Source organism: Octopus bimaculoides, chromosome 24 (genome assembly GCF_046866305.1).
Source record: "Octopus bimaculoides isolate indiv1 chromosome 24, ASM4686630v1, whole genome shotgun sequence".
In the NCBI taxonomy this organism is placed as follows: domain Eukaryota; kingdom Metazoa; phylum Mollusca; class Cephalopoda; order Octopoda; family Octopodidae; genus Octopus; species Octopus bimaculoides.
The window spans coordinates 33915737-33928180 of record NC_142951.1 but is presented as its reverse complement, the minus strand read 5'-3'; the positions used below and the strand labels follow the sequence as shown (position 1 = coordinate 33928180).

At 37.3% G+C, this 12444-nt stretch overlaps 1 protein-coding gene across 1 annotated transcript in view; it reads left to right on the top strand.

The window, feature by feature from the left end:
* LOC106870280 (uncharacterized) overlaps positions 1 to 12444 on the top strand; it is a 34164-nt gene that overhangs the window by 1386 nt on the left and 20334 nt on the right. The window contains exon 2 of the mRNA XM_089340756.1: positions 7183 to 7297. The gene's annotated coding sequence lies outside the window, so the exon portion shown is untranslated. The remainder of the gene's footprint in view (positions 1 to 7182; positions 7298 to 12444) is intronic.

Below are 12444 nucleotides of genomic sequence, written 5' to 3'. Positions count from 1 at the left end.
GAAGCTCTTTACTTGAATCAGGGAAGCTATGTTATAGAATTTGTGGTCTTCAATGCGTTTCTTTCTCCCCCCCCCCCCCCCACCTCCCGGTGATGTATAATATACATACGTGACCAATACGGATTTATATAGCACATCTTTGTTACAATAATAGTTCGCCTGTTTTTATGTTCTGAGTTCAAATTCCGCCGAGGTCGACATTGCCTTTCATCCTTTCGGGGGGCGATAAATTAAGTACCAGTTGCGTACTAGAGTTCGATCTAATCGACTGGGCCCCCCTTTTCCCATCCAAATTTCGGGCCTTGTGCCTAGAGTAGAAAGTAATAATTTACCAATAGTACAGTTGTAATGCACAAAGCAAGACAAGAGAGTTAGATATAAAATTAAAGGGAATCGTCATCTTTGTTTTTATATGCTACCTCGTCTTTTGTATAAGCAACCCTTTTCTCGCCCCTTAAATGTATTTTCACTAGGGTAAGAATTAGAGAAGTATAAACATCTCAATGTAGAGATTCCAAGCTTTGCAAAACAAGAAGACCAACAAACGTTTATATATATATTTTTTTCTCCAACTTTATACTTAGCAAATTTTGTGCACACACACACACACACACACACACACACGTCTGTGTATGTATGTATGTATGTGTATATACCTCGTTCAGAGATTTAACATATATATATATATATATATATATATTACGCAAATTGTCCCTGTCGCCTTATAGGGCATTTTGTAAACAATTCCTCTACGCATCCTGGTTCTATCCCATCCCCTCCTGGTTGGCTAGCTTCATGTATATAAATATATTTATATAGATGCTGTTTAGTCCCACTTATAACACTTACGTCCTATAATAATTGAAAGCTTTCTAGCAATGCCCGTCACATCTTTTCTATGCATCTGCCATGCGTAATCTTCACCGGACTGCATTATCTAATGAGCACTGACTTTTTAGTTTTGAATTTTAGCTTAAAGACTATGGGTATGAGTCAAGAGGTTTGGCTGTTGTTTTTAGCACATCGAGCTGCCACATAGGCCCCTCTCTCTTCTCTAAGTGGTCGGTCGTTCGTGTAAATTTTAATTTTGTTGTTGTAAATCAGCTGGTCAGTCATGATCGAGCAAATCCTCCGGTTTGATGTACTTTAATCCTCGTCTCATCTTATTTTCAGATCATCAGACATGGTTGTTTACTTTATTACTTTAATAGTCAACGTGTACGCCCTCTCCTTGGTGATACGAAAGAGGTTTAGCTGTTATTTCTACCAGATTAACCACCACGTATAGACTCGATGGGTCACGTAGAGATTTATTATTATTATTTTTTTGTCTTTGTTTATTTAACTACTTTGTATCGATTAATGTTATCTGTTTGCAGTAATCCCACCGAGGTCAGGTCGGATTTGCTCTTCATCCTTCTAGGGTGGTGTGGTGGCTGGCCGTCGATACGATAAAAAACTCCGATTAAGTATTGATATCGGATTTAAATAACGTTTCCTCCCCCACAAAATCCGTGGTCTTTAACCCAGGTGGTGATCCTTGTGGCTTCATCTTGATCGAACCGGCAATATGACCAGTCAACAGCACTACAGCCGTGACAATCCTATCGGGGTTTTTTTTTTCTCCCATATATGCCCACAAACCTGTACCACATTATCCAAAATGCTCTTTTAAAAACAGTGCGATTTTAAGATTTGGCTGCTATTTCTAGGAGATCGGGCTTGTCTTCCCTTCATCGTTGGTTGGTGGGCGGTAACTTTTTTTAAAAAAATAAATTGGTAGAAGTAATAAAATAAATGGCAGGTGGTATTTAATTTCAGATCTTTAGATTGTGAGTTCAGATTCCGCCGAGATCAACTTTGGCCTTTAATTCTTCCGGTGTCACTGTGGATGATAGTGGTGGTGTGGGGGAGAGGAAGTGATAGAATAAAACATTGCGGTGGATTTGAATTTCCTCTCCTCTTCACCGCTCCGCCCGCCCCCACCACTGTCCATTGCCATTTCTGGTGCTTGTTTGTGCCAAATGCGACAAATCTTGTTCTTGTCGGTTTTTTTGCTTGTAAGGGCGATAATTGAAAACGTACATTTTCAGTGGTCACTGACCCCATACATGCATTGCTTAGATAGAACCCGTTGAGGTAGATGCTCAACGCCTGGATGCCCTTTCTGTTGCTAACCATCGCTTGTTTACGAAGTAAGGTCATATTTCTCCGTGGCCTGACATGCTTTCCACGGAAGACGAGAAGTAAATATATATACACGACGTTTGTTTACAACCATCGCATCATGTCAACACACACACAGATGTTACCTAGTTACATCTGAATGAACTGGTGTAATGTGAAATGAAGTGTTTTATACAAGAACGCAGCACACCATCGGTCTGGGAATCGAAACCACGATCGTAAGGTCGTGTGTACAACACCCCAAACACTAGGTCACGCGTCTTTAGCTTGCTTACCAACCACATGGTTCTGGGTTCAGTTCCACCGTGTGGCACCTTGGGCAAGTGTCTTCTACTATAGTCTCGGGCCGACCAAAACCTTGTGAGTGGATTTGGTAGACGGAAACAGAAAGAAGCCCGTCGCATGTGTGTGTGTATATATATATGTATGTTTGTGTGTCTGTGTTTGTCCCCCTCCTCCCAACATCGATTGACAACCGATGCTGGTGTGTTTACGTCCCCATAACGTAACGGCTCAGCAAAAGAGGGTCACTGAGTAACTTGCAAGACACAAAAAAAAAAACCCTTCAGTTGGTGGCTTCATGCCAATTGATGAAAGAATAGAGATATAGAGGGACATGTAGATACATGAGTACTCCAGTTGGAAAAGAAAGGAGGGGGTGTTACTGGGTTAGGTTAGAAGAGCAGGTACCAACTGCTAGGGAGCAGGAACCTTAGTCTTATCCCTAGAGTACCCTTAAATGATACCAAGAGGGCCATTGAAATCGGGACCAAATTGAGTCAGGAACTAACATTAACAACTAGTTTGGGAGAAAACTTCAAGGCATGGTGTTTGCAGTATGGTCTTTTGTTGAGGTTTTTATGGTCACTTGTGACGGTGTGTGGCTTAGTTGTTAGAGGTATGTGGCTCATAGTCATACCTGTAAATGGAGGAGGTGACAGAAGAGTACGTATAGAGTACATAGTATGGTCTGTGGTGGATTAGAAAAGAAAAAAGGAAAAAAAAGCTAATGTGTATCTCACAAAAGAATATTTCACAAAGACAGGTGAGATTTTGCAGTGCCAGGAATTAATCATTCAAGTGGAAGTGGATGTGACAAAAATGCTGAAAGTCAGGAAGTCACTTGTAGATGGTCATCATCAGAGATGGGTGAGCATAGGAAGCGGTCTTGGAGACATGGTAACAGTCTGGATTGGAATAAGCACAGTTAATTGTCGTCTTGTGTAGATGCCACGCCCTGCTGAAGCATATTTTGCCATCATGTAGGCTCTAAGTCTTGAACATCATGGCTAATATACAAAAAACAGCAATGCAACATTGTGAGCTTCTTGAAAGTCAACACCTAACTATATCAGGACGCCTTTTTATTTACAGGAATGGCAAGAGTATTGCAACAAAAGCCAAAACTTTGATTTCTAAATGGTGTTAAGAACTGGAGATAGGAAGGATATAAACTCATGTTACCAAAACATTGCAATGCACAACTTTATGGAATGGTCTGACAGGACATAAAAAAAAAAAAAGCGGCAAAAATCCTGTTTGTGGATTTAATGGTAGTATGGGAAGGAATTCTGGAGTGGTGTATATTAGAAACAGAATGTTTGAAATCTGAATAAGTGAAAGAGTTGTGTGAGGTTTGGAATAAGAGTAGTGTGTGCTTGAAACATGAGGTCCAACTGGGCAGATATTGGTCATATACACACACACACTTTAAAAGCACAATACACTATAGATATTATGTACACATAAATTTCAATGATGTGATCGTTTAGTTTTAGAATGACAGTGTAGGATAAAGTATGAGAGGCCAAATCTGGCCAGTTCGGACTAAAAACAGGTTGACTATTTTAGCTGGATATGACCACTATAAACGCTAACGGGTTACCATATTTTTTTTTTTTTTTTTTGAAAATTAGTATTCATTTCAGGATCTTGTGTAAGTACCAAGAAATTTGATACAAGTTAAATTATAATCGTTGTATGTCTGCCATACTTGGTGGGGGGGAAAAAAAGCCTACTTCAAAAAGTTAGCAGTCATATGAGGAGTAACTTTGTAGTGTTGAATAAATCCTTAATAAGTATTAAAAGAAAATATTGGGTTGCTGCCACTGTCTTTGGTTCAGTAAGGGATGGGATTGCTGAAGAAAGAAGTTTGCTATGATGTGAGCCAAAAATAACAAAAAGAAAACCACGGATATTCTCTAGTTGGCGTAAGAATTGGCAGAGTTTTGACTTGTTTGGTAACTTGAAGTGTCACAGGGTCTGGGAGGTGGTGGCTTGTTTCGTATAGATTTGTGGGGGGGGGGGGTCATCTTAATCAGGCGAGGATCAAACAGTTTGATAGCTATATCAAGTGAAATCATAGTCGTGGCAGATATTGGTGGCACGCAAAGGACACCCATGCTGGTGGCACATAAAAGCACCCAGAGAACCGGAGAAGTTTATTACACAGTATCAAGGAATTGAGCTAACTCCTGTCGAAGAACTCAAATACCTGGGTTCCATTGTTGACCAAAGAGAGGACTGCAGTTAGGAAGGTGGAGCAAGACTCGGGGCAGGAAGGTCAACCCTGAGGTCTCTTAGTACAATATGGAGAGTTTGGACCCTATGCAAAAGCGTCAAGGTGAAACTCCAAAAGACTCTGATATCGTCATTAATAATATATGGGTGGGAAGTGTGGAGCCTTAGGGTGACTGACATCAATTAGCTGAGCATGTCCCTTAGTGGCTGATGATATGTACATCTCTGATCACTAGCAGGAGTAGTGGGGGAGCATCATAAGCCTTGTGTTGAGAGGAATTCTTTGAGGTTTGAATAATTTACCCTTGGAAACATGGGTGTTTTGTTTATCATCTTTAAACGACCCTTATTCAGGGACTTTTTGAGCAGGATGGGTTGCTTGACCTGAAGAAAATTCTAACTGGGCCCCACTTGCAAATGTCATGAGCTGTTTATCTGGTTAGGCTAGGTGGCCAACATTTCCCCTGATCAGAAGGCTAGTCTATCATAGGGTTTAAACCTGGTACTTACTGTATCGGTCCCTTTGGCTGAACTGCTAAGTTATGGCAAAACACTGGATCAGTTGGGTGACCGGTAAAAGAAAAGAGTCAGTCTTGTAGAAGATGAAGAGGAATAAATGGTGGTGGCGGTGGTGGTCAGGTGGGGAAAACTGTAATATGTTGGTAATAATACCAGGACTCAGCTAGTGGATCTGTTACTGTGACGAAAAATGTTTAGCAGCAGTTCTTCAAGTTTTACATTCAGGACAAAATATGTTTAGTGGCATTTTGCTTCTCTTTACATTCTGAGTTCAAATTCTGCTGAGGTCAGCTTTGCATTTCATTCTTTTAGGGTTGATAAAACAAGTACCTGTTGAGGGGTGGGGGCAATGTTATCAAATAATCCAATAATTCCTTTTCCCTAACAAAAAGAAAATTTTAGTCTGGTACCAAAATCTGGAAGAATTATCAAGGTTCAAAGTTTCTGGGGTTGGGTGGTGAATGGAAAAAAAGGGTCTTCTGGTGATAAAGACAAAGATGGCGTGATGGCATCAAAGACTACATAGGAAGGGACGAGGACCCTAGTGTGAGACTGTAGTGCGTGGTGAGGATGGGTGGGTGTGTATGAGGCCTCTGACCTTCAACCATAAGGGTGGATGTATTCGTTCATTCAACACTACACTACACACGTGTGTGTAGTGTGTGTGTGTGTGTGTGTGTTCATATCCATATATGCACGCGCGCGCGCACCTCAATTGGTGACAAGAATAGCATCTGGCTGTAGAAAAATCTGCCTCAACGAACTCCGTCTGACCCATGCAAGCGTGGAAAGGTGGACACTAAAACTATAGCGTGATGGTGAAATAAAGCGAGTATAGAGGAGTTTGTAATATTTATGTTTTTATGTCATTGTTTTGTGTAATTATATTTGTGTGGAGGTATATGTGTGTTCATGAACGTGTCTGTGTGTGTGTATTTTTGTATGTGTATGTATTTATATATAAATCTGCTGTTTCGTGTGTGTGTGTATTTAATAATACAGTCAACATATGGTTGTGTCGTTCGTTGGTCCTTAAGTCTTGAGAAATAATATTCAGATAAGACAACCGAATTTCTATCTTCATTCAAAGCAGAGGAGTGATAAAAAAAAAAAAACGCTAAACGATTCGAATTCAATTTGTTTTTCTTTTTTAATATAAAAAGTCAGAATGAACCTATAATGATAATGATAATTCAGTCTTTTATTAGCCACAAGGGCTTTGGTAAAACAACATAAAATAATGATAATGTAGGTTTTACAAGAACAGTCGTCAAATGTTGATTATAAGAATCATAAAGCAAAACCGCTTCCAATATTAACCGTATTTGAAACGTCTCTGATTGTATAAATGGCGAAAAGGTCATGTTTATTAAAGAATTAGACTAGGGAAGGAGGTGGCCGCGAGAGAGAGAGAGAGAATGATGTTGGTGATGAAGACTAAAGCTGGACGTCATGTAATAAATGATTAGGTTTTAGTCATTAAAAGACCACCAGCCAACCAATCGCACCACCTTTAAGACCATCGTCTCTGTTATTAATACTGTCTGTCTGTCTCTTCTCTCTCTCTCACTCTACGTTATTAATACTATCTTTCTCTGTCTCTCTGCTATTGATACTATCTGTTATCTCTATTATTGTCTCTCTCTCTCTAACTAACTGTCTGCCTATCCGTCTATCTATCTGTCTATTTGTCTGTCTGTCTATCTATCTATCTATATATATATATATATATATATATATATATATCTGTCTATCTATCTAATTGTCTATCTATCTACCTCTATTATTGCCTCTCTCTCTCTGTTATTAAGACGATCTTTCTCCCTCCTTCTCTCTCTATCTCTCTGTTAGATCATCCTTAATGAGTTTGTCTCGGGAACTTCTAATTAAGCCATGGCGACGACGACGATTTTAATAATAATGTTCTGTTGGCTTTTTTTTTTATATATTCTATAGACGGATGAAGAGTGAAGCCGCTGTTGCTGCTGCTGTTGGATCTCAGGCAATGGACGACGAGGAAACTGAAGAGGCGACCCCAAGAAGCACTTTCAGATGTCGGCGGCAATTGCAGGTACGTAATTCTCACCTGAATATTGGCTTTGTTATTAATTTTTTTTTCTTCTTAAATTGTATTTGAAATACGATTTATTTTGATGTTTCGAAAGTGTTTACCTTTTTTTTTTCGTTTATTTATTATTTATTTATTTATTTATGAGTGTTCATTACACTCCTTTACCGCGTCTCCTCTCCCTCCTCCCCCTCTCTACATATACATCCGCTGTTTGTATTGTGTGCGTGCGCATGTGTTAGTGTGTGTATACACATACATACATTCATACATATACGCATGCACACACACACACACACACACACACACAGATTTCGTTTTTGGATTTGGTTTGCAAGATTCTTTATGTGAGTTCGTGTGTTGAAGCATATTTTGTTGTGTCTGGGGAGAATCATTCTCTTTTGGTGCCTTATAATTTAACACACACACACTGGTAAAATTTCCACTCGTTTACTTGTTTATTTTTCCTTAAAATTTTCGTTGTGCTTTGCAACCTTTTCAATAAGTCATTGACTCTGTCCGTTCGAAAATTCCAGGTAAAATAAATAAGTAAATGAGTGGAAACTTTACCTGTGGGTGTGTTAAAAAATAAGGCACTAAAAGAGAATGACTCACCCCAGACACAACAGTATATATATATATATGTGTGTGTATATGTGTATATATATATATATATATATATATATATATATATATATATATATATACATATATATATGAAACAAACGTGTTTATGGGCATGCATGTAATATATGCATATACCTTGATGTTTATATATTTCTGTACTGATGTGTGTGATTCGTGTGTGTATTGTGGATGCATTTATATATATATATGTGTGTGTGTGTGTATATATTTGTTTGTGTATGTCTGTGATTATTTGTGTGTATAATTGCTTTTGTTACTCTTTCTGTCTGACTTTCTCTGCCTGCCTATACAAACCGTGTGTGTGTGTGTGTGTGTGTGAACAAACAAAAGAAGTAGCACTCAACGCATTTCTAGTTACATGTATTTATTGACAGCTTAACTTAGTTCCACTAAAAGTCTTGTGGATATGTAGGACATGTCCAACTCGTTCAGATGTCTTCGAGCATGAGAAGGGGTTGGACTTGTTCTACATGTCCACAAGACTTCAAATGTGAGGCTGAGTCAAACATATATATATATATATATATATATATAAATATCATCATCGTTTAACGTCTGTTCTCCATGCTGGCATGGGTTGGACAGTTTGACTGATGTCTGGAGAGCCAGCGGCTGCACCAGGCTCCAATCTGATTTGGCAGTGTTTTTACAGCTGGATGCCCTTCCTAACGCCAACCACTCCGAGAGTGTAGTGGGTGCTTATTACGTGTCACTGGCACAGGAGCCAGTCAGGCGGGCCTGGTATCGATCAAGTTCGAATAGTGCTTTTATATATATATATATATATATATATATGTATGTAGTCAGTAAATAGTGGGGTTGTGTTAACTGCACATGGAGAAATAATAGGAAAATGAAGAATAAGGCAGAATGCTAAACTGGAAGCATATTTTAATAATGATTTCTAACCGGCTTTCATTGTGAAGCAAATTTTCAAGAAGGAGAATGAAAATGTTTTTTACAAAGAAGTACAAAATGAAGAAAATAATATATAAAAAAAATAATATATAAAAAAATAACTATACCGATACATTATATTGTCTTTGAGCTTTTGAAGTTCAATGTTAATCCATGTAGGTAATGGTTGGAAAAATAAGGATGCATGAGAATTGAGAGTTGTGTTAGGTTTTCAACAGGAAGTTCCTGTTGAAAAAGAGTTCATAACTCCAACTAAAAACATTTGTCTCCCCTTACACACACTTCCTCTTTTGACACCACACTTCCTGCTTAACACAAACTTTTAACCCTTTTCTCAAACCTAACACAACTCTCTATTCTCATGCATCCTTATTTTTCCAACCATTACCTACATGGATTACCATTGAACTTCAAAATCTCAAAGACAATATAATGTATTGGTATAGTTATTTTTTTATATATTATTTTTTTTATATATTATTTTCTTCATTTTGTACTTCTTTGTAAAAAACATTTTCATTCTCCCTCTTCTTGAAAATTTGCTACGCAATGAAAGCCGGTTAGAAATCTTTATTAAAATATGCTTCCAGTTTAGCATTCTGCCTTATTCTTCATTTTCCTATATGTATGTATATATTTGCGAAATAATATTATTATGGAGGCAACACAGGCGAAGACTAAAAGAACATAATTGAAATACGCATCCAAAAATTATATAAATACATATAATTCTCTATAAAATGGAAATAAAATTCCAAAATACACAAATATATATAGATAGACAATATCAATGCAATGCAGAAAATGATGGAATTTAAATATATATATATATATATATATATATATATATATATGTGTGTGTATGTATATATATATATAGGGAGAATTCACAAAAAAAAAACAACAGACAAAGACATGTGGTGTAGAAAGCAAACAGATGTATTAGTATAACGCTCGGGAATTGAAAAAGTCTTTAATGTTTCAAGCCTATGCTCTTCCACAGAAAGGAACACAGAACGAAACAAGGAGAGAAAAAAAAATGTGTGTAGTGGTTAGCGACACACAATCACACACTCTCAAAATATAATTGTCCATCCACCCAGAACTAGAAGGTAGGTTGTAGTTATTCCAACAAAAAGAAAAAAACAATAGTTCAAAAGTTAGGTTTAACAAAATGAAAATACATTTTTCCCACGCCATTTTTCTTTCTGAAGCGACAACAGTAACAAAAACATACAATAGTAAGAGTAAACAGCAAAACATGGGACTAGGTGGAACATTGCCTTTTGTTATCAAACATACATATAAAGTTAATTAATAATGTGTGTTTAACGAGGTTGTTAATTAATTCCAGAGTTGACCTTCGTCGAGAACACACTAATTTGAATAGTTCTAGATGTTCACTAAGACTACATTATCTTATGTACCATCTACATAAGTTGGTAGTATGTGATTTATGGGAGGTGTGACTATTATTTCTAGCAAACAAAAGTTCTTTTATATCTGACCGTCCCGTGTTGTTAATTCTATTTTCATTTTCAATATTTATTGAGAAACAACAGACCAAGGATCTAATTATCTAATAATCATATCCTCTCATCCACCTTTTCTTTTAAGACAGTAGACTTTAATGACTTATATAGAGATTTGGCTGCTATTTCTAGCAAACATGATTAGACATTTTACTAGTGACCATCCCATTTTTTTTCTTTCTTTTTTTTTCTAACAATTATTCAAAACTAGAGCACCAAAAATTATGATATCAAATATATCCTGTTTCTCTGTTTTTAAGGAATGGAGAGCTTCATGATTTTATGGAGATATGGTTGCAAGAGGAAAACGTTTTTATGTCGACAATTTTTTTCCAAAATCAAATGTTAAAATTCTTGAAACTGTTTGTTGTTTAACCCTAGGTCAGTCAAGAAACTAAGATGAAAGGAACTCTTGCTACGATCATCTTGTATTTTTTTTTTTCTTGTGTTGGAAGTATAAAGATTTGATTAACACCTGTGTTTAACTCCATCTATCTGTCTGTCTGTGTTGTTTCAGTAATTTGATTGTGGCCATGCTAGAGCACCACCTTGAAGCCTAGTACTTATTCTATCAGTGTCTTTTGCCGAACTGCTATTTTTCGGGGTGGGGAGGGGCGTTTAAGCATACCAGCATCGGTTGTCAAGCAATGGCGGTGGGACAGACACACACACACATACATAAATATATACATATATATATAGACAGGCTTTGGTCAGCCCGAGGCTATATAGTAGAAGACACTTGCCCAAGGTGCCACGCAGTGAGATTGAACCAGGAACCATTTGGGATATGTATGTATGTATACACACAAACACACATTGTGTCTGCTATATTTGTGACCTTTGACACACATTTACAATCTCATTTTTATTTCCTTGTTTTTTTTTTTAATATTCCTTTTGTATTGTATATATTATGTAAGTATATCTTTCTATGTATACATCAATATATTGTATTTTTTTTGTATACATGAATAACCTATATAGAATATACGTATATTTTGTATACACACACATATAAATAAATAATAAATTCATTCATTGCATAGTATTTTCTGTGTATACAAGGCTAAATTACATGTACACAAGCACATACACGTGTGTGTGTGTGTAATACACACACACACACGCACCTCTTTCCATATACACTGATGTGTGTATATTAGCATTGTCTGGTTTTATATATACTCTCCCCTCTTGTCCTTAGCTCACTATCTACCTACTTAATCTGTCAGATTGATTCGTACTCAGATAATAATAATAATAATAATAATAATAATAATCATTATTATTATTATAGACTTGGAGATTTACATTTAATTTCCGTTCCCTCCACACACACACACACACACACACACACACACACACACACACACAAGCTCTCTCATCACACACAGCAGTCTATCTCTTTCATGTTCACCTTTTTTCTTTCTCTCTCTTTTTATCTCTTTAACTCCCCCCACCTCTCTCTCTCTCTCTCTCCCTCTCTCTCCTTCTTTATCTCGGTCTGTTTCTTTCTCCTTTTCTCTCTGTCTCTCTTTGTATGTCTCTGCAACATCATACAACTTTACTGTGATGTTTCTGCAGTGTGGCGGGACTCGACTCTTCACAACCTCTAACCATCTCTCTCTCTCTCTCTCCCCCCCTCTCTCTCTCCCTCTCTCTCTCTCCCCCTCTTCCCCCTCTCTCTCTCACATCTACATTGCATACTGTTTCATGTATAGTCTATTATATACCCATATAAACATAGTACAATATACGATGCGTACATTACATATAAATCTATGTATGTGTGTATATGTGCATATATATGTATGTATGTATGTGCACATGTATATATTGCTATAGTTTCAATCATTAGACTACGACCATGCTGGAAACCGGATTCTTGCTGAAGGAACTTGGGAAGGGTTGTATGCTATCACTGGTGAGATTTGATGGTTTGCAGCTTCATCTCTCATGAACTTCTTTTCATCCATGAAGTTGTGGACATCTCCGCCACGATGTTTCATTCAGATGACCAAGAAGTTTGGGGGGTCTTCTTTCAGCTCA